Consider the following 24,368-nt stretch of genomic DNA (forward strand, 5'->3'; position numbering starts at 1 on the left):
GAAATAAAAGTTCTCCGATGGTCTTGAAAATCAAATATGATTTTTTTTGGATTTTTTGAAAAATACTATGACTGAGAGTTGGCTTGGGGGCACCAGCGGGCCACAAGCCCTGTAGCCGCGGCCTCCCCCCATGGCCGCGACCACCAAGCTTGTGGGTCCCACAGGGACCCCCTCCACTCATTCCAGCTCCCATCCTCTTCTTCTACCTCGAGAAAAAAAATCATTTCGCAGCTCAAACCCGTGTTCTTGCTCATTTGGCTGTGATTTTCGATCTCCTTGCTCAAAGCACCATTCTCCGAACCATTTTGGGGAAATTACTCCTTGGTAAGTGACTCCTCCATTGGTCCAATTAGTTTCTACTCTAGTGCTTTATCCTTCACGTATTCTTGCTACCTTGGTGACCCTGTTATTGAGCTTAAAATGTTGATTTTAGCTGGTCCCAAGTAGTTTTAGCACGTGATACGGTCTCTATGCACTAGTAGGAGTAGTTGCTACAAGGTGTGGTTGGTCTTTATTCACTTTTCTCTTGAACTTCAAAAATTTCAGCAAAAAGAAATTATGCCCAGGAGGAAGTTTCATGGTGGTTCCTCAAGTAAGAAGGGTCCCCGTCTTTCTATTCGGGAGCCCGATCCTTATAAACTAAGGGATGCACGGTACAACCATGTGAATGGCCTTCTGATGAGTTCATGATCGAAGCAGGCTTCAAGGATGAGTTTGATACACTTGTCCGCAATGGCGGGTTAGAAGAATTCCTCTCAGATAAATGTGAACAGTACGCTATGCTCACTGCCTCTTTCGTGCGTAGATTTAAATTTTCAGTTGGCCGTGACTCATCCATATTGTTTGATCTGAATGATAAATCCTACACCATGGATTTGGAGGATTTCAATAGGATTTGCAAGATACCCGATGGGGGTAGTCTTAATGATCCCGCTAAGTCTTCGGTTAGAGATTTTGTCTCTAGTATAACTGTTGGAGAAACTAGAGACATCACGCAAGCTACCATAGGAAGCATTCATTTCCCTGCCTTGCACTACTTTTCCCTCTTCATAGGTAGATGCATTAACCGCAAGGTTGAACATTGTCACCTATGCACATCCGACCTTAGTATCCTTAAGAGCGCAGTAATGGGTGACAAAAGCTTCAACATGGGAGCTATTATAGCAAGGAGGTTGAATAAGAATGCTATTGATGGGGATTTCTTTGGCGGCATCTATGCCACTCGCATAGCAAATTTTCTTGGAGTACCCATCCACGCAGGAGATCCCCCGCTCCATACAGCTTTTCTTGACCACGTCGCTATGACACGCTACCAGTTTCTTGAGAGGGATGATGAATCCCTCCTATACCGATTGATATTTAACCGACAACGTGTTTTCCATATTACCCTTCCTGCTCCTGCTTTCTTTGACTTTCAGGTAAAACGGAGATACTACATAACCAGAGGAGAGGCACAGGAGTATGAGAGGGAGGCGACGGCTGCTCGTCTCCGCGAGGCAGCTATTCAGGCAGTGGCTGCAGCGCTCCCGTATAACCCCGATTATGATTTTTGGTTTCGCCAGGACCATCCTTGGGAGTAGACCAAGCTAGGCCAAAATCCTAAGCTTGGGGGAGTACGTGTTTGCACCAACTTTACATTCATGATTATGCTTTCACTTTGTTAGTCGGTGTTTACACTTTGCCATTGTATTATCCATGGTAGTTTATTTTTGTTTTCTTGTTTTCTTGTTTTGTGTCCTTTTGAGAAAACCCAAAAAGATTTTCCTTTCTTCTTTAGCTTGTTGGGAGCTTTCCCATGCAAATAGTTTTCTTTTTCTTTGAGTCGAGGTAGAAGACCATGGTTACAATGTTTAGTGGCTCTCGCATGCATACCTGTTCATTTGTTAAAGAGCCATATTACTTTGTCTTCTCCTTTGTGTTTGCCTGCAGATTCAACTTAGTCCAATGCACAAGCACTCTTATTATTGTTCACATCGTTCGATCGTGCAAGTGAAAGGCAATAATGATGATATATGATGAAGTGACTGAGACTGGAAAAGCTGGTATGAACTCTATCTATTTTGTTTTTGTAAATATGACTAGCTTGTCGTCCCAGATTCAGCTTTGTTGAGAGAGAACCATGTTTGCAATGACAACTTACAGATCATAGTTTCTGATGCCATGCTTAATTAGCTAGGAGCTTATAATGGTTTGTCTTGAATGCCAACATAGATTTTGAGATGACTATGATGTAGTATGATAAGGATGGTATTCTCCTTTGGATGATTCAAGTGGCTTGACTTGGCACATGTTCATGCATATAGTTGAAACAAAATCAACATAGCCTCTATGATGTTCATGTTGATGGTGATTTATATCCTGCTCATGCTTGCACTCAATGTTAGTCAAACTCATTGCATCTTGATGACTGTTGTCGTTCTCTAGTTGGTCGCTTCCGAGTCTTTTGCTAGCCTTCACTTGTACTAAGCGGAATACTCCTTGTGCATCCACTTCCATAAACCCAAAAGTTTTTCCATGAGAGTCCACCATACCTACCTATTTGCGGTATCTACCTGCCGTTCCAAGTAAATTTGCATGTGCCATTCTCTAAACCTTCAAGAAATAATCTGTTTTGCATGCCCGAACCGCTCATGTGGTGACAAGGGGGCTATTGGTATCTTCCATGTTAGGCGTGTTATCCTCGACATGTGTTTATTCACTGTCATTCACGAGAAAGGGGCCGGTAATTGGAATGCCCAGTTCCACGCTTAAATCGAAAACATAACTTCAAAACAAGACTCCCCCCGGATTGATGTTAGTATGGACGGTACCCGAGGATTCGGCTAGCCGTGGAGTGTGATTGATTGGTGGTGGGGGAGTTAAAACTTTACTTTTCTGTTTGGGAACCGCCTATAGCATGAGTAGCATGGAAGATATTGAGAACTCTTGGTCATTGCGTTGACAATGAAAGCATGCCACCCAAAATTATTATCTCTATTTTCAAAGCTTGAGCTCTGGCACCTCTACAAATCAATGCTTCCCTCTGCGAAGGGTCTGACTATTTATTTTTCTGTTGAGTCATCCTCTTCTTATATAAGCACCAATTAGAGAGCACCTCTGTCATTTTTATGCTTTGCTTTTGATTGATATTGAGTATGACTATGGCTGGATCTTCGTTGCTATGAATTACAATGTTTAGTCAGCCCTTGATCTTTGAAAGTGCTCTGCATTTATGTTTTGCGGTCTCAGAAAGAGATAGCGAGATACCATCTATTCATATTGCTTCATGCTTGTTTTGATTGAATTGTTGGTATCTGAAACTCATTATTATTTGCTCGCTAGCTGTTTATGCCATCGATATTAGTTTACCGTGAGACCTATGTGTCACTTGCTTATGTGGTTAACTTGTGATCTTGCTGAAATTCTGGTTATGAGTTAGACATAGTTGCAACAACAAGATCAAACAGAGTTTGTCAAAGTTTTTCTTTCTCTCTCAGTTTGTCAACTGAGTTGCTTGAGGACAAGCAAGGTTTTAAGCTTGGGGGAGTTGATCGTCTCCATCGTATCTACTTTTCCAAACTATTTTGCCCTTGTTTTGGACTCTAATTTGCATGATTTGAATGGAACTAACCCGGACTGACGCTGTTTTCAGTGGAATTGCCATGGTGTTGTTTTTGTGCAGAAATTAAAGTTCTCGGAACTTCCTGAAAATTTACGGAGAATATTTCTGGAAAATATGAAAAATACATGCGCAAAGATCCACCGGAGGGGATGGGCCAGTGGGCCACAAGCCCTGTGGCCGCGACCTCCCCCTGGCCGCGGCCACCAAGCTTGTGGGGGCCACGTGGCTCTGCCGCCCCCAATTCCAGCGCTATTTATTCCCTTTCGTCCCGAAAAAAATCAAGAGAGAAGATTTCATCGCGTTTCACGATCCAGAGGCGCCGCCACATCCCGTTCTTGCCCTGGAGGGCATATCTGGAGTCCGTTTTGGGCTCCGGATCAAGGAGATCGTCGCCATCGTCATCATCAACCTTCTTCCCTCTCCAATTCCATGAAGCTCTTCATCGTTCGTGAGTAATCTATTCATAGGCTCGCTGGGCGGTGATGAGTAGGATGAGATCTATGAGGTAATCGAGTTAGTTTTGACCGGGATTGATCCCTAGTATCCACTATGTTCTGAGATTGATGTTGCTACTACTTTGCCATGCTTAATGCTTTTCACTAGGGCCCAAGTGCCATGATTTCAGATCTGAAATTATTATGTTGTCACCAATATATGTGTGTTTTAGATCCGATCTTGCAAGTTGTAGTTACCTACTATGTGTTATGATCCGGCAACCCCGGAGTGACAATAACCGAAACCACTCCCGGTGATGACCGTAGTTTGAGGAGTTCATGTGTTCACCAAATGCTAATGCGTTGGTCCGGTTCTTTATTAAAAGGAGAACCTTAATATCCCGTAGTATCCATTTGGACCCCGCTGCCACGGGAGGGATGGACAATAGATGTCATGCAAGTTCTTTTCCCTAAGCACGTATGACTACACACAGAATGCATGCCTACATCACATTGATGAACGGGAGCTAGCCACATATCTCTCCGTGTTATAACTGTTGCATGATGAATGTCATCCAACAAATCACCGATCCATTGCCTATGAGTTTGTCCCACTGCTGTTGTTACTTGCTCTGCTGCTACTGCTGTTACTACTGTTGCTGCTACTGTTACTTGCTTTGTCCTGCTGCTGCTGCCACTACTCTTGCTGCTACTGTTACTTGCTACTGTTGCTACTTGCTGCTGCTGTCACTATTGCTTTTCCTTGCCACTGCTGTTACTCGTTACACTGCTGCTACCTGCTACAATACTTTTGTGGCGCCATTGATACTTCAGTTAGGAATATTCTGCCTTGTCAACAGATCATTTCTGGCACCGTTGCTATCATACTACCTTTGCTGCTTATATCCTGCTTGCAGATACTAATCTTTCAGGTGTGGTTGAGCTGACGACTCAACTGCTAATACTGGAGAATATCCTTTCACTCCCATCGTGTCGAACCAACAAATTTGGGTTGAATACTCTACCCTCGAAAACTGTCGCGATCCCACACGCTGGTGGGCCATTGCAAGACAACTGCTAATTGTTGAGCAACTGGAAGCAGCTCTCTTCTGGCTCCGTTGCCGGGGACTGCTAGCACACCCCTACTAGTTCCATTGGAGAGCTTACCTTAGCACATATGTGCATCCGTTGCATGACAATCCCTACTCCTCACATCATATATATCATTTGGCTTTCTCTCGCCTATGGTTGTCCTCATTGATGTGAGCCTTTCACACCTTTTTGTCTTTCTTCCCCATCATTATTCTATTTGTTGGAATTATGCGCTAGAGGCAATAATAAATATAGTTATTATTATAATTCCTGTATCAAGATAATCGTTTATTATCCATGCTATAATTGTATTGAATGAAGACTCATTTACATGTGTGGATACATAGACAAAACACCCTCCCTAGCAAGCCTCTAGTTGGCTAGCCAGTTGATCAAAGATAGTCAGTGTCTTCTGATTATGAACAAGGTGTTGTTGCTTGATAACTGGATCACGTCATTAGGAGAATCACGTGATGGACTAGACCCAAACTAATAGACGTAGCATGTTGATCGTGTCATTTTGTTGCTACTGTTTTCTGCGTGTCAAGTATTTATTCCTATGACCATGAGATCATATAACTCACTGACACCGGAGGAATGCTTTGTGTGTATCAAACGTTGCAACGTAACTGGGTGACTATAAAGATGCTCTACAGGTATCTCCGAAGGTGTTAGTTGAGTTAGTATGGATCAAGACTCGGATTTGTCACTCCGTGTGACGGAGAGGTATCTCGGGGCCCACTCGGTAATACAACATCACACGCAAGCCTTGCAAGCGATGTAACTTAGTGTAAGTTGCGGGATCTTGTATTATGGAACGAGTAAAGAGACTTGCCGGTAAACGAGATTGAAATAGGTATACGGATACTGACGATCGAATCTCGGGCAAGTAACATACCGAAGGACAAAGGGAATGACATACGGGATTATATGAATCCTTGGCACTGAGGTTCAAACGATAAGATCTTCGTAGAATATGTAGGATCCAATATGGGCATCCAGGTCCCGCTATTGGATATTGACCGAGGAGTCTCTCGGGTCATGTCTACATAGTTCTCGAACCCGCAGGGTCTGCACACTTAAGGTTCGACGTTGTTTTATGCGTATTTGAGTTATATGGTTGGTTACCGAATGTTGTTCGGAGTCCCGGATGAGATCACAGACGTTACGAGGGTTTCCGGAATAGTCCGGAAATGAAGATTGATATATAGGATGACCTCATTTGATTACCGGAAGGTTTTCGGAGTTACCGGGAATGTACCGGGAATGACGAATGGGTTCCGGGAGTTCACCGGGGGGGGGGGGGGCAACCCACCCCGAGGAAGCCCATAGGCCTTGAGGGTGGCACACCAGCCCTTAGTGGGCTGGTGGGACAGCCCAAAAGGGCTCTATGCGCCAAGAAGAGAAAATCAAGAGAAAAAAAAGGAGGAGGTGGGAAGGAAGGGGGTCTCCCTCCCACCAAACCAAGTCCAACTCGGTTTGGGGGGGGGAGTCCTCCCCCCTTAGACTCGGCCGACCCCCTTGGGGCTCCTTGAGCCCCAAGGCAAGGTCCCCTCCCTCCCGCCTATACATACGGAGGTATTGGGGTTGATTTGAGACGACTTTTCCACGGTAGCCCGACCACATACCTCCACGGTTTTTCCTCTAGATCGCGTTTCTGCGGAGCTCGGGCGCAGCCCTGCTGAGACAAGGTCATCACCAACCTCCGGAGCACCGTCACGCTGCCGGAGAACTCTTCTACCTCTCTGTCTCTCTTGCTGGATCAAGAAGGCCGAGATCAGCGTCGAGCTGTACGTGTGTTGAACGCGGAGGTGCCGTCCGTTCGGTACTAGATCGTGGGACTGATCGCGGGATTGTTCGCGGGGCGGATCGAGGGACGTGAGGACGTTCCACTACATCAACCGCGTTCACTAACACTTCTGCTGTATGATCTACAAGGGTACGTAGATCACTCATCCCCTCTCGTAGATGGACATCACTATGATAGGTCTTCGTGCGCGTAGGAAAATTTTTGTTTCCCATGCGAAGTTCCCCAACAGTGGCATCATGAGCTAGGTTCATGTGTAGATGTCTTCTCGAGTAGAACACAAAAGTTTTTGTGGGCGGTGATGTGCGTTTTGCTGCCCTCCTTAGTCTTTTCTTGATTCCGCGGTATTGTTGGATTGAAGCGGCTTGGACCGACATTACTCGTACGCTTATGAGAGACTGGTTTCATCGTTACGAGTAACTCCGTTGCTCAAAGATGACTGGCAAGTGTCGGTTTCTCCAACTTTAGTTGAATCGGATTTGACCGAGGAGGTCCTTGGATGAGGTTAAATAGCAACTCATATATCTCCGTTGTGGTGTTTGCGTAAGTAAGATGCGATCCTACTAGATACCCATGGTCACCACGTAAAATATGCAACAACAAAATTAGAGGACGTCTAACTTGTTTTTGCAGGGTATGCTTGTGATGTGCTATGTCCAATGATGTGATGTGATATATTGGATGTATGAGATGATCATGTTGTAATACAAATATCGACTTGCACGTCGATGGTACGGCAACCGGCAGGAGCCATAGGGTTGTCTTTATACTAACGTGTGTGCTTGCAGATGCGTTTACTATTTTGCTAGGATGTAGCTTTAGTAGTAATAGCATGAGTAGCACGACAACCCCGATGGCAACACGTTGATGGAGATCATGGTGTGGCGCCGGTGACAAGAAGATCGTGTCGGTGCTTTGGTGATGGAGATCAAGAAGCACGTGATGATGGCCATATCATGTCACTTATGAATTGCATGTGATGTTAATCCTTTTATGCACCTTATTTTGCTTAGAATGACGGTAGCATTATGAGGTGATCTCTCACTAAAATTTCAAGACGAAATTGTGTTCTCCCCGACTGTGCACCGTTGCTACAGTTCGTCGTTTCGAGACACCACGTGATGATCGGGTGTGATAGACTCAACGTTCACATACAACGGGTGCAAAACAGTTGCGCACGCGGAACACTCGGGTTAAGCTTGACGAGCCTAGCATGTGCATACATGGCCTCGGAACACATGAGACCGAAAGGTCGATCATGAATCATATAGATGATATGATTAGCATAGGGATGCTTACCACTGAAACTATACTCAACTCACGTGATGATCGGACTTGAGCTAGTGTAAGTGGATCATGAACCACTCAAATGACTAGAGAGATGTACTTTTTGAGTGGGAGTTTAGCGTATAATTTGATTAAGTTAAACTCTAATTATCTTGAACATAGTCTAAGTCCACTTTGAATATATTTGTGTTGTAGATCATGGCTCACGCGACAGTCATCCTGAATTTTAATACGTTCCTAGAGAAAGCTAGGTTGAAAGATGATGGAAGCAACTTTGTAGACTGGGCTCGTGATCTTATGTTAATCTTACAAGCTGGGAAGAAGGATTATGTCCTTAATGCTGCGTTAGGAGATGAACCACCCGCTACGGCTGATCAGGATGTTAAGAACGCTTGGTTAGCACGTAAGGAGGACTACTCAATAGTTCAATGTGCAGTCTTGTATGGCTTAGAACCGGGACTTCAACGTCGCTTTGAGCGTCATGGAGCATTTGAGATGTTCCAGGAGTTGGAGTTTATCTTTCAGAAGAACGCCCGGATCGAGAGGTATGAGACCTCCGATAAATTCTATGCTTGCAAGATGGAGGAAAACTCATCTGTCAGTGAACATGTGCTCAAAATGTCTGGGTACTCAAACCGCCTAGCTGAGCTGGGGATTGAACTCCCGCAAGAAGCTATCACTGACAGAATCCTTCAATCACTGCCGCCAAGCTATAAAGGCTTTGTGTTGAACTACAACATGCAAGGGATGAACAAGTCTCCCGGCGAGTTGTTTGCGATGCTGAAAGTCGCAAGTCTGAACTCCGTAAAGAGCATCAAGTGTTGATGGTGAATAAGACCACTAGTTTCAAGAGAAACGGCAAAGGCAAGAAGGGCAATTCGAAGAAGAGCGGCAAGCCTGTTGCCAATCCGACGAAGAAATCCAAAGCTGGACCTAAGCCGGAAACGGAGTGTTACTATTGCAAGGGTATGGGTCACTGGAAGCGCAATTGCCCGAAGTATCTGGCAGATAAGAAGGCGGGCAAAGAAAAATCAGGTATATTTGATATACATGTTATTGATGTGTACTTAACCGGCTCTCGTAGTGCCTGGGTATTCGATACCGGTTCTGTTGCTCATATTTGCAACTCGAAACAGGAACTGCGGAATAGGCGAAGGCTGGCGAAAGATGAAGTGACGATGCGCGTAGGAAATGGTTCCAAGGTTGATGCAATCGCCGTCGGCACAGTGTCACTTCAGTTACCGTCAGGATTAGTGATGAACTTAAATCATTGTTATTTAGTGCCTGCGTTGAGCATGAACATTATATCTGGATCTTGTTTATTGCGAGACGGTTACTCTTTTAAGTCAGAGAATAATGGTTGTTCTATTTCTATGAGTAACATCTTTTATGGTCATGCACCGAATGTGAGAGGATTGTTCATATTGAATCTTGATAGCGATACGCATATACATAACATTGAGACCAAAAGAGTTAGAGTTAACAATGATAGCGCCATATTTTTGTGGCACTGCCGCTTAGGTCATATTGGTGTAAAGCGCATGAAGAAACTCCATGATGATGGACTTTTGGAGTCACTTGACTTTGATTCACTTGACACATGCGAACCATGCCTCATGGGCAAGATGACTAAGACTCCGTTCTCAGGAACAATGGAGCGTGCAAGTGACTTGTTGGAAATCATACATACCGATGTGTGTGGTCCGATGAGCGTGGAGGCACGCGGCGGATATCGTTATTTTCTCACCTTCACTGACGATTTAAGTAGATATGGTTATGTCTACTTGATGAAGCACAAGTCTGAAACATTTGAAAAGTTCAAGCAATTTCAGAGTGAAGTGGAAAATCATCGTAATAAGAAGATCAAGTTCCTACGGTCTGATCGTGGGGGTGAATATCTGAGTTTCGAGTTTGGTGCTCACTTAAGACAATGTGGAATTGTTTCACAGTTAACACCGCCTGGAACACCACAGCGTAATGGTGTGTCCGAACGTCGTAATCGTACTCTATTAGAGATGGTGCGATCTATGATGTCTCTTACTGATTTGCCATTATCATTTTGGGGCTATGCATTAGAAACAGCTGCATTCACTTTAAATAGGGCACCATCAAAATCCGTTGAGACGACACCATACGAACTGTGGTATGGCAAAAGGCCAAAGTTGTCGTTTCTTAAAGTTTGGGGATGTGATGCTTATGTCAAAAAGCTTCAGCCTGAAAAGCTGGAACCAAAGCGGAAAAGTGCGTCTTCATAGGTTACCCAAAAGAGACAGTTGGGTACACCTTCTATCTCAAATCCGAGGGCAAAGTGTTTGTTGCTAAAAACGGAGCTTTTCTCGAGAAGGAGTTTCTCTCAAGAGAATTGAGTGGGAGGAAGATAGAACTTGACGAGGTTGTCGAACCTCTCATCCCTCTGGATGGTGGCGCAGGGCAAGTGGAAACCTCTGTCATTGCGACGCCGGTTGAGGAGGAAGTTAATGATGATGATCATGAAACTCCAGTTCAAGTTTCTGTCGAACCACGCAGGTCGACGAGACCACGTGCTGCTCCAGAGTGGTACGGTAATCCTGTCTTATCAATCATGTTGTTAGACAACAATGAACCTGCGAATTATGAAGAAGCAATGGTGGGCCCAGATTCCAACAAATGGCTGGAAGCCATGAAGTCCAAGATAAGATCCATGTATGAGAACAAAGTTTGGACTTTGGAGGTACTGCCTGAGGGCCGCAAGGCCATTCAGAACAAATGGATCTTTAAGAGGAAGACGGACGCTGACGGTAATGTGACCGTTTATAAAGCTCGACTTGTGGCAAAGGGTTTTTCACAAGTTCAAGGAGTTGACTACGATGAGACTTTCTCACCCGTAGCGATGCTTAAGTCCGTCAGAATCATGTTAGCAATATCTGCATTTTTCGATTATGAAATCTGGCAGATGGATGTCAAAACGGCGTTCCTTAACGGTTTCCTTAAGGAAGAGTTGTATATGATACAACCCGAAGGTTTTGTAGATCCTAAGAATGCTAACAAGGTGTGCAAGCTCCAGCGATCCATTTATGGACTGGTGCAAGCATCTTGGAGTTGGAACAAACGTTTTGATGAGGTGATCAAAGCATTTGGGTTTATACAAGTGGTTGGAGAATCTTGTATTTACAAGAAAGTGAGTGGGAGCTCTGTGGCGTTTCTAATATTATATGTGGATGACATATTACTGATTGGAAACAACATAGAGTTTTTGGAGAGCATAATAGGTTACTTGAATAAAAGTTTCTCTATGAAGGACCTAGGAGAAGCTTCTTACATTCTAGGCATTAAGATCTATAAGGATAGATCAAAACGCCTGATAGGACTTTCACAAAGCACATACCTTGATAAAGTTTTGAAAAGGTTCAAAATGGAACAGTCCAAGAAAGGGTTCTTGCCAGTTCTGCAAGGTACGAGATTGAGTAAGACTCAGTGCCCAGCAACTGATGAAGATAGAGAGCATATGCGCTCCGTCCCCTATGCTTCAGCCATAGGTTCTATCATGTATGCAATGCTGTGCACTAGACCGGATGTTAGCCTGGCCATAAGTATGGCAGGTAGGTTCCAGAGTAATCCAGGAGTGGATCACTGGACAACGGTCAAGAATATCCTGAAGTACCTGAAAAGGACTAAGGAGATGTTTCTCGTGTATGGAGGTGACGAAGAGCTCGCCGTAAAAGGTTACGTCGATGCAAGCTTTGACACAGATCCGGACGACTCAAGTCGCAAACCGGATACGTATATATTCTTAATGGGGGTGCAGTAAGCTGGTGCACTTCCAAGCAAAGCGTCGTAGCAGATTCTACATGTGAAGCGGAGTACATGGCTGCCTCGGAGGCGGCTAAGGAGGGTGTCTGGATGAAGCAGTTCATGACGGATCTTGGAGTGGTGCCAAGCGCACTGAATCCAATAACCTTGTTCTGTGATAACACGGGTGCCATTGCCTTAGCAAAGGAACCACGGTTTCACAAGAAGACCAGACACATCAAACGACGCTTCAACCTCATCCGCGACTACGTCGAGGGAGAGGACGTAAATATATGCAAAGTGCACACGGATCTGAATGTAGCAGACCCGCTGACTAAACCTCTTCCACGGCCAAAGCATGATCAACACCAGAACTGTATGGGTGTTAGATTTATTACAATGTAATTCACATGGTGATGTGAGGGCTAGATTATTGACTCTAGTGCAAGTGGGAGACTGTTGGAATTATGCCCTAGAGGCAATAATAAATATAGTTATTATTATAATTCCTGTATCAAGATAATCGTTTATTATCCATGCTATAATTGTATTGAATGAAGACTCATTTACATGTGTGGATACATAGACAAAACACCGTCCCTAGCAAGCCTCTAGTTGGCTAGCCAGTTGATCAAAGATAGTCAGTGTCTTCTGATTATGAACAAGGTGTTGTTGCTTGATAACTGGATCACGTCATTAGGAGAATCACGTGATGGACTAGACCCAAACTAATAGACGTAGCATGTTGATCGTGTCATTTTGTTGCTACTGTTTTCTGCGTGTCAAGTATTTATTCCTATGACCATGAGATCATATAACTCACTGACATCGGAGGAATGCTTTGTGTGTATCAAACGTCGCAACGTAACTGGGTGACTATAAAGATGCTCTACAGGTATCTCCGAAGGTGTTAGTTGAGTTAGTATGGATCAAGACTGGGATTTGTCACTCCGTGTGACGGAGAGGTATCTCGGGGCCCACTCGGTAATACAACATCACACACAAGCCTTGCAAGCAATGTAACTTAGTGTAAGTTGTGGGATCTTGTATTACGGAACGAGTAAAGAGACTTGCCGGTAAACGAGATTGAAATAGGTATACGGATACTGACGATCGAATCTCGGGCAAGTAACATACCGAAGGACAAAGGGAATGACATACGGGATTATATGAATCCTTGGCACTGAGGTTCAAACGATAAGATCTTCGTAGAATATGTAGGATCCAATATGGGCATCCAGGTCCCGCTATTGGATATTGACCGAGGAGTCTCTCGGGTCATGTCTACATAGTTCTCGAACCCGCAGGGTCTGCACACTTAAGGTTCGACGTTGTTTTATGCGTATTTGAGTTATATGGTTGGTTACCGAATGTTGTTCGGAGTCCCGGATGAGATCACGGACGTCACGAGGGTTTCCGGAATAGTCCGGAAACGAAGATTGATATATAGGATGACCTCATTTGATTACCGGAAGGTTTTCGGAGTTACCGGGAATGTACCGGGAATGACGAATGGGTTCCGGGAGTTCACCGGGGGGGAGGGGGCAACCCACCCCGAGGAAGCCCATAGGCCTTGAGGGTGGCACACCAGCCCTTAGTGGGCTGGTGGGACAGCCCAAAAGGGCTCTATGCGCCAAGAAGAGAAAATCAAGAGAAAAAAAAAGGAGGAGGTGGGAAGGAAGGGGGACTCCCTCCCACCAAACCAAGTCCAACTCGGTTCGGGGGGGGAGTCCTCCCCCCTTGGACTCGGCCGACCCCCTTGGGGATCCTTGAGGCAAGGTCCCCTCCCTCCCACCTATATATACGGAGGTATTGGGGCTGATTTGAGACGACTTTTCCACGGCAGCCCGACCACATACCTCCACGGTTTTTCCTCTAGATCGCGTTTCTGCGGAGCTCGGGCGGAGCCCTGCTGAGACAAGGTCATCACCAACCTCCGGAGCGCCGTCACGCTGCCGGAGAACTCTTCTACCTCTCCGTCTCTCTTGCTGGATCAAGAAGGCCGAGATCAGCGTCGAGCTGTACGTGTGCTGAACACGGAGGTGCCGTCCGTTCGGTACTAGATCGTGGGACTGATCGCGGGATTGTTCGCAGGGCGGATCGAGGGACGTGAGGACGTTCCACTACATCAACCGCGTTCACTAACGCTTCTGCTGTACGATCTACAAGGGTACGTAGATCACTCATCCCCTCTCGTAGATGGACATCACCATGATAGGTCTTCGTGCGCGTAGGAAATTTTTTGTTTCCCATGCGAAGTTCCCCAACACTATTTGCCATCCTAAGTGCCAACCTATCTTTCTTGCGCTCATCCATTGCATGAGTGCTCAAAATCGAAAGGGAGATGATCATTTTGACTTGTGCCTGACTAGTAGTCTGGGGATGAGTCAAAATAAGATTCCGAAGGAGACTAAGTGTGAAGTTTAGTAGATTGAGTTCTAAATTAAAAAAAATATCTCTAGACCCATCTCCCACTTCTTGCACGCAAACACCATTTGGAGACATTCGAGTCACGGACAGCGAGAGCTCTTTCACCTTTATGTTCTTACTTTTGCAGTTCTTATATGTGTGTTAGCATGTCATCACATAAATTATTTGTGTTATCATTTACCTACTCGAGGACGAGCAGGAATTAAGCTTGGGGATGTTGATACGTCCCAAACGTATCTACAATTTCTGCTTGGTCCATGATCTTTTGAGTGACATTGTTATATGTTTTGCTACACTTTTATATCTTTTTACACATATTTGGACTAACCTACTAACTCAGTGCACCCAGTGCCAGTTTTTGTCTGTTGATGTCTTTATTGCAGGGGCTTTTACCCAATTTTCCGGAGCCCCAAAAATCCCAAGAAAAATATATAAAAATCAGCATAACGGAAGCTTCCAGATCACCGAAGATGGGCCAGAGGGGGGCCAGGGTCTGCCGAGGCGACCTCCCGGCGCGGCATGCCCCCCTGGTCGCGCCCATAGGCCACCTGGGTGGGCCCCACCTTCTCTGACGCCCTCCTTTGGCCTATATTAACTCCTCCGCGAGGAAACCCTTCCATTACATCCAGAATCACGAATTTCTCCATCGTTCCGCCGCCGCAGCGCTTCCGAGATCAGGAGCGTCAGGAGACCTCTTCCCGGCACCCTGCCGGAGGGAGGATTGACCTCCAGGAGCTTCTCCACCGCCATGGGCGCTTCCCGGACGTGCCGTGAGTAGTCCTCCTTGGACCATGAGTCCATGGCCAATAGCTATGTGATGTCTTCTCTTCAATCTTGTGCTTCAATAATTAGCCCTTGTGAGCTGCCCTACATGATCAAGGCATCTATGTAATTTTCATGCTATCGCTATGCTCGGTTTGTTGGGAACCGATGGATTATGAGATTATGTTCAGATTGTTATGAGTTATATATTTGATTATCCTTTTATATTATGTTCTTTAGTGATTCATGCATGTTTTCCGTTGCTTTGTATTGATTTGGCCGAGTAGTAGATTGTAACTCCAAGAGGAAGCGTTATGCATGATTGTGCATTCATGCCCCATGATGTCTAGCTTGAGTGACATAAACATGAGACTAGGGGATGTGTTGTTGCCACGAGGGAGAAAACAACGGTGCTTGTGACCACGGTTGCAAGGATTGTTTACCTTACGGATAGTTCGTTAATGCGGTTGTCCGTTGCTTTGAGTTTACACTTTGGATGGGGCTCACAACTTAATACCAGCAAGATGTTTTGGATAGATATCTCAAGATGGATGATTAGTAAGTAGGTGCTGATGAATAAACGGTCTACTTATCTTGGCGTACTGCCCATTACTATTGAGCCTCTAAATTTCAAATAGCATAATTAACATTGCGGTGCGTTCATAATTCTGTCAATTGCCCAGTTGTAATTTGTTTACCCAAGCATAGTTGTTTACCGTCTTTTGGGAGAGAGACATCACTAGTGAACATCATGTGACTCCGGTCCATATCGTCACCATTGCTTACACCTCCATCATTTACCGCATTCATTTACTTTTCCGTTGCAATGACTATCACTATTCCTGCTTGTGTTTTGATCCTTTGCAAACTACAAGGCCGGGGAGATTGACAACCTCTCTGTACTCGTTGGGAGCAAAGTTATTTGTGTGTGTGCAGGTCCACGTCTTCTGCTTGCGCCAGGGCATGGGACACCTACTTGTTGATCCTCGGACACCTCCTGGTTCGATAACCTTACAGTCTTCGTGTAAGGGAAAACTTGCAGCTAACTACATCTCCACCTTGCACTTGGGGTAACCAACGAGGAGCGAGAAGTATATTCATCATCTCGTCATAAGTTATACCCTCCGATCGACCACTTGGCCGTAGCAGCAGCGGAGGCGGCGGCAGCATCCTCTGTCGCCTTCTTCTCGGCTTCGGCCTTCTCGCGGGCGAGACGGTCGCCTGTTGGTGAAGACGAGGGCGACGCGGATGTAGACGAAGAAGGCGGATGGATGCGAGCGGTCGCGTGATCGCTCCCCAAAAACCTAATCGCCCCTCTCCCGTATAGGATCTGGAGGATCGTGTACGCGGTGAACGGGACGGAGTCGTCGGCGGCAGTAGGAGCAAAGGAATGAGCGCGTGAGGCGGATGCGATCTAATCTCGTGACGGTATTAGCCCTGCTTATATAGGCGGCCAAGTGGAGAGACGTGGGCTGAAGCCACGTCCGAGTCGATAACAACACACGATCCGACGCATAGGTATGAGCTTGGCTTGGCTCATTCCCGCAACCCGCGGCGCGTCGTGACGAGGCGAGCGACGGAGTAGGAGGAATGCACGAGGGCCTCTTCTCTTCTCACTCTTCAATAGCATGTAGAAGAGAGACCCTTATAAAGGGGTCCAACTTCTTCTCCACTAGCGGGGTGGGACAAAACTTCCTACCACCACCTTGTCATGCCACCACCTACATGGGCCCTTAGAGATTTTCTGAAATTGTCTCATGGGCCTTAGGCCCATCTCAGATTCAACACTACACTCCCAAACCAAGGAACTATCGCACATCATTGTTGTCATAGGGCTAGAGGGTCTAAGTGTATTCCTCGAACCCGGCAAACGAAAGAGGGACATGATCAAGATGACCGACAACATGCCCAAGCTCAGAGTCGGTAGCGTTTCTATCGTGTAGTTTGTCCTTAAGAGCCTTGGTCTTGATGTTTACATGTTTCTTGATTATAGATGTTATTAACTTGTTTGCCATATTATCATTTTTTGTTTATGCTTTAGTGACTGCAGCTTTGACACTGGAAAGGATGTCATCATATATGTTGAAATAGACATAAGATATGACTTGGGAAACCAAACCAATTTTTATTTTCTTAAAATTTGGAAACATGATTCCGATGTAAAGTGTTTACAACCAAGCACAAACCGCAACTCAAGGCCAGGTGGTATGCTAGTGTAACCTCGATTAGGGTTTCAAATGTGGATGAGATTTTGTAGCATTGTATAGTCTAGTCCAGAGGGACTAGATAGTCTAGTCCACCAGGGAGAATTACCGACAACTCAGTTTGGATTGGACTTTTTAGTCACTCCAGAAACTCGGGTTGGTTAAATCAGGCTGACCGAATAGTTTGATGTAGGGGACCAGACAACTCAATATTGTTATTATTCCCTGTACTAAGGTAGACCACAAGGGTTTCAGGATTTTTGATGGGCTATGTCTTATTAGGTGATCATGTGTGTGATAAATGATGTGTGGAATGAGCCTGACCCTTCACCTTGGTATTGTTCCATCTTAATAACGTGGGATCCCTATTCAGCTCAAATCAATAGCCACAAAGACTAACGTAAGGGTTCGAGGATCCGTCTCTTCATCCTTATGCTATTTAGCGGTCGGCGATCATGCATCAACCACCATGCATGACACTAATACATAAGATACACTTGGAAACCGTATTAGTCCAAACAAAGTGTGCGTCATCAACACCAAAATTACATTAATTTCATATTTAAACTTCCAAATGGCCTCTTGTATTACCTCTTTTCGTGCTCATATGACTGGCAGAAAAGAAAAAAGTACACGTATTACCGGACGGAGAGAGTAAGTGATAAAAAGAAAACGTTTCTCAAGAAAGCAGAGAATGGAGTAGTCCTACTTTTGTTTGAAAGTAAATGAAGGCCGTGGTTGAATGAACGCTCAAAAGATATCAAAGTCACGAGGAAGGATAGTGCAGCCAAGTCGGGAACGAGTCGGCGTGGGGCCTGGTACGAATTTCGGTCCGGCGAAAACCGTAGCATGCGCCGAGGAAGGAAGACCCACGAGGGTGGGGGCGACAAGACGAACGTGCATCTGCACTGCATGGTTCCAAATTTGGCGGTGCGCTGCAGGCCGAAGGATGGAGGAACCACGTTGAATCAGTCCGAGATCCATCCATCCACATGCATGAGGCAAAAAAAGCACATCTCATTCTCGTCTCGTGCCAAAGCGGAGTGGCGATCACCAACCCTGGCCCGGATGCCGGGTTAGTCCCTGGATCCACGGCCCGGCCCGACCCGATCCAAGTTACTAATTCATTTTGTGTGGAAGCAAAGGTCGCAGTCTAAGCACTTGGTAGTACGAGCAGGAGTGGTTAATTAGCGGCGTCTGGACCAAGCAGGTTTGTGAGGTGCGTGTGGACTGTCCGAAGACGACGTCGGCGTTTGGTGGACCTAATACACGCGCCTATTACTATTAGTATTAAGAAATTGGTTAGGGTTATTATATCATGCCATGCACGACGCACTGCCCACCGGCAGGGAGATCCAACATCCATGATTAAAGTAGCTGCACTGCAATTTTTCGGTGGGAGGGTGAAAGGGTGCCGGTTAAATTAATGTAGGCGTACTTTGGTTAGCTGAGAACAACTTTAATGAGGTGACCCATTTCGTCTATCGCTGTCCGATAGACAAAAATGATGGTCCAACGCGTCGATTCATTGTCAAAATGCGTCAGTTTCGCGTCCGCTCCGACCCATTTCCGATCCAAATTTGAGACTGAAATACGACGGCGCGGACGAGAAGCGGACGCGCGCGTGCCCCCTCGGTGTCCGCCCCCAACCACCGTGATCAACATTATTTATGACGGCCGCCATCCTCGGGCCCACGTGTCGGTGACCGCGGCCGACCTTTTTAATCCGAGCGTGCGGTGGGTTCCGCCATTTGCTTCCAGAAGCCCACCCATCCACATGCAGCCACCTCCTCGACAACCAAGCGACGGAAACCCTAGCACACCATGGTCGGCGGCTTCCCAAACAAGAGCAAGGCCCCACTCTTCCCCCGCGCCATCTCCCCCGACGTCGTCTTCCCACCGGCCTCGCCAGCGGGTGAGCGTCCCGGTGCACCAAGCGCAGTGGCACTGGGAGCACCGCGTGCCCCTTCCTTACCCCGATGTCACGCTGCCGCACGACTGACATCTGGATCCGGAGAGGATTCCGGTGCCGGCCATGCCGCGGTCGGCGCGGGTGCATGCGAAGGAGGTGAGCCGCCGACGGCGTCTGCTGACGGCGGAGCAGCGTCGAGACCCCACGTACGCGGCCGACTCCCCTAACTGGGAGGTGCGGTTCGCGGTGGAGCACGAAGAGCAGCGCCGTCGTGGCGTGCGCGAAGTGCAGCCAGGAAGCCCTCCGCCGTCCCCGTCTGTCGTCAGCGACGAGGACCGGGAGGCCGAGGCCGCCTACCAGGCGACACTCGCTGGTGTCCTCCGCGACAACGAGGAAGAAGCGCGGCGCATGGCCAACGAGGAGGCGACGTACCAACAACAGCTCGCGGAGGCCATCGCATTGTCGGCCGTCGGCGACTGCGTCGTGCCACCTCCGCCGGAGCCCGATCCTGCGGAGCCGCGGAAGGTCTACGAGTGGACCGGCGTCCTCCAAAAGTTCGTGACGGCGCCACCCATCTGGCTGGGTGCGACCCCGCATCAGGAGCAAGCTTACGTCGAGCACTGGAGGTCGGAGCACCTGCGGGCGGAGCGCGCTGAAGGCTTGCGACTCATGCAGGTGGAGAAGGAGGAGGAGGAGCGACGGGAGGCGAAGGAGGAGGATCGTGCCCGTGCTGTTGCGCTGCCACCGTCACCAGCACAGCCCGCACCGGCGGGGCAGACGACGGAGGCGCAGGCAGCTGCGCTATGGAACTCGATGTTTCCCTGGGTCGGCCCTGCGCCTACGCTGGTTGACCTCACCGGCCGTGACAACGCCGTCGCCTAGGGCTGCGTGGACATAGTTTTAGTTTGTTTATTTTTATTTAATGTAATGCGGACGCATGGACTATCACCGGCCTTCGTGACCGGCTTTTAATGTTTAATTATGCATTATATGTTTTTTTCAGGCCGGCAAAATATAGATCCGACCAGTATTGGACGCATGAGCCGACCCATTTGAAGAAACGAACGATCATGTCCGTCTGACCAGCCCAAACAAACAAAAAGTGAACAAATTCATCATCCGTTTGAGTTGATCCATTGAAGTTGTTTTGAGCACCTGAGCATTTCTTGGTCGGTCCTACGAGCAACTCGATCAGGTTCGGTTCATCTATTTTACGCGGAAGGAGGAGCGCTGAACCTGGCAGAGAGTGGAGTCTCGAGTGTGATAAGCACGCAAGCATGTGCCCCTCACGTGGACACTCGCGTTGCGTGCCGCGGCCGCGTCTCCGTTACTTATCCATCCCCGTCAGCACCACGCGTTGAACCGGGATGACATCCTCGAGTGGACGTCTTCAACTATCCACAATAAAAATAACATAGATAATAATATAGATGTCATCTAAACAAGAAATATAATGTGACATCTAATTAATGAGAAGAGAGAAAATACTCGTAATAGTAGTAACATAACGCATACCATGATATGATGAGTCTATAAGCTAATAAATGCAAGGCTCAATATTACCAATCCTATGTTACTATTTACTATGGAGGTAGTAACTTAGATTAGTAACATATGCATGTTACTGCTCTATGTGTTCCCTTCATTGTAAGTAGTCTCACGCCACCGGCAGCCCACCCTGCGACGACGTCGCTGGCATGATCACCGGGGTCGTCCATCGTGTACCGGCCCATGCGATCTGGCTGGGATATTAATTCCGACGTTAGAGCATCTCCAACACGCATATTTTTTAAAAAAAATAACGATTTAGAGCGCGTGGACGCGTGTGTCGTCTATTGCACACATGCAAATTTTAGCGTGTCCCTCAAGCACTTCAGCGAAAAAAGTCCATTCTAAACTCTGAATTCGTAGAGATCCGCCGAAACGAACCCTCAAGTCGATGCCGGGATTGATGTCATTTCTATTGTTTCTCGTTGGGTCGGCCTACTTTCATTTTTTTCTTCTTTAAAACGCGCAGGCTTTTTCTTGTTTAAAACTGTAAAAATTAAGCACGCGCGGCGACCAAGTTTACATACATGTAGTCTCGTACAGCCGAAAAGTACTCGATCGAGTCACTTCGTATAGGATCTGTGCCAACAATGCATTATTTTTTAATTTTTTAACGAAATAAAACTTAAGTGAGCCGGTCCAACGGGGAAATGATGTGTGCCCTTTGAAAAAAAATAAACAAAAAAATTAAAATGGGTCGGCCCACCACACGAATTCCAGTTGACACGGTGTTAGAATTCGATTTAGACCGGGATTGCATAGTTCAGGATGCAATCGACCGAGATTTCGATTTAAAGATTTATTTCGTCCCACCAATACAAGTTAAAGGTTTAAATTAAACTTTTCCCCGCTTCAGAAAACGCGGCGTGCATGTTCGACCGTCATTTAGTACACATGAATTCGAAACATCACATATCAATTTGTGAAGTGTTACACACAGCAAAAATCTTCCCATGGCTTTAACTTGTTATGCATTAGCCTCTGTTTGGATTGTCGTTCTACTTTCAAATCTCTATTATTAAGGGGGATCTGCCGTCTGTCGTGATGGTTCGACCTCCTTCGATCTCCCCTCCCAACGCTAACGCTGGCTACCCTTTCACCCACATTCCCCCATCGATTTTTCATTCAATCCTTTAAAAACCAGTCGGTTTAATTAAAAAAAATCTCCTTCCACACCATCCCTTCGTCTCTACAATCGCTACTTCCTGAGAAAAAAAAACCAAGAGAAAAAAAAACATCGTAAACAAACCACACAGTACAATCCGCAAAAGACGGCATCTTGCGATCGTTATTCCGTCGTATATACAAGGAAACAACTGCCCGCTAACGCACGATCGCACGCCCGGTCACCCCTCGCTCCCGTCTCTATCGCGTAAAAAGCTCCCAATCCGCTGCCACGCATGTCCAATCAATGCCTTTCGCGCCGCCGCTCCCATCCTCGTCGGCCCTTTGTAGTAGGGGTCGTCGACTCATCCGTCCATCCATGGACGATGCCACACCGCCACTCGATCTCCTCTACGCGACGAGTGCAACTAGCGGCTGCCGGGAACGACGTGGAGCGCACTTCCGGTGATCGATCTCGCTCGAGCTGATGAAGAACTCGGCCACGACACCCACGGGCATCACTTACGACCAGGAGAGCGGGGAGGGGTGTCTAGAGCCGGGGCGCGACACGTGCCACGTCATCGGCGACCCCGTGCGGCTCGCCGACCTCATCCGCAACCACGCCACGCGCCGCATGATCCAGGACAGATGCGTCGCCAACCGAGCCGAACGGGTGCCCACGCCCATGGTGCGAGTCGTCGAGGCCAACGTGGTCGAGGTGCTCATCGCCGTGTCCGCCGCCACCCCGGCACGGGAACGTTGCCGCCTGCGGGCAGGTGGTGTCAGGGCTAGGGCCATCAGGAAGGAGAGTGACCGCAACCGCCGGTGCCGCCCGCCAGCTCACCTTCGCTTCCTAGAGCCTCACCCGTGAGCCCGCGCTAGGCACCACAGCGCCGCAGTATTTGGTTTGCTGCGGAAGATCTTGGGAGCCCTTACTACGTTCTTTCCGCTTGATGACTAGGCTTGCCTCCCCGACTTCTCGCAAGACCCTCGTCTCGACGCTCTTCCACGGTGACGTCGCCGCGCGGGCCAGCGATGCCATTGTCCTCCGTGAGCTCGCCTCGTCCATCGACTGGCACACCATCCACATCATCTCAAGGACGCCCGACATGTGCAGCGCGCTCGTCGGCCTCGTCAACAACCCCGTGTCCCCGCAGGTCCGCGCTCGTCACGACCTACTACCTCGTCTTTGGCTGCGATCGCATGGTCGCCCTCTTGTTAGTGTCCGTTGTTCCGGATCTTCTCGTGGACGCTGACAAGGAGCCGAGCAAGAAGGCATTGGACGTGCTCGACAACCTCCTGTGCGGTGTGCGCCGACGTCGTCCTCGAGTCCGCGCATGTGCACAAGCTGGTCATGCCGGTTGGTCGTACAGGTGCTGGTCAAGAAGATGTTCCGTGTGTCCCGCATGGCCAAGGAGTTGCCGTATCGTCCCGCAGGAGTTATGTGTGGGTGCCTTGCTGAAGTTGCTCTTGCTGGAATTTTGTGTATATATGGGCCAGCCCAATATGTAATTTCAGAAATTCCTAATAAATCCTAGAGGCCCACGCAGCCCATTTGTGCAAGGCAAGAGGTGGAAATGTTTAGTCCCACATCGCTAGTTCAGTGGGCGTTGGACCTCCTTATAAGGTAGGATGTTTTCACACATGTATGAGCTTGAGAACAAGAGAGACATACACGCGCGCTCCTCCTCCGCCGCCCGCCTCGCCTCGTCACGACACGACGCGGGTTGCGGGAATGAGCCGGGAAAAGCTGAACGTTTTCTGCTGTAGTGGATATTGAAAGCTCACGCTGCAGTTTCGTGACTGTGTCTGTTCGCTTCACATCCCGTCGTTGGCCTCTCGTCTCCTTCTCCTGCGCCTATAAAAGAGAGGTCGCTCCTCTCCAGAGATACGACGCATCAGAAGTTCCCACTCGCCACCGGTTCTTCTCTCTGTGCTGCTGCTACGTTCTTCCTCATCCCGTCCTGCGGCGTGCACCGTTCGTCGGGACAGTAGGCCTCCGAAACTCTGTCTCTTCGAGTCCTGTACGGGAGAAGGGCGATAAGGTTTTTGGGGAGCGCTCAGCGCGACTACTGGCTTCCATCACGGACTCCGACGATCTCTTCCCGAACGACGACTTCTTCCCCGACGTCGACCACCTCTTCGGTACTATGGCCAATGACAACGCCAACACCAATGCTCCTGCTGCTGCAACTCAGTACGTACTTTTGTGCTTCTTCTTTGAATTCCTATCGCACCTTTTTGCTATAGTTTCTCTGCTAGATATGTTCCGTTTCTACTCATTACTCCATATGATACCTTATCTTTGTAGAACGGTTTTACATATGCTCTTTTCTAGATCCTACGTGCGCATGTCTTGTGTCTTCTCATCTCTATATAGCTTGCCTTCTTTCGTTGTTGTTATATTGGTTATGTTTTT

The sequence above is a fragment of the Hordeum vulgare genome, chromosome 7H, assembly GCF_904849725.1.
Source record: "Hordeum vulgare subsp. vulgare chromosome 7H, MorexV3_pseudomolecules_assembly, whole genome shotgun sequence".
NCBI lineage: Eukaryota > Viridiplantae > Streptophyta > Magnoliopsida > Poales > Poaceae > Hordeum > Hordeum vulgare.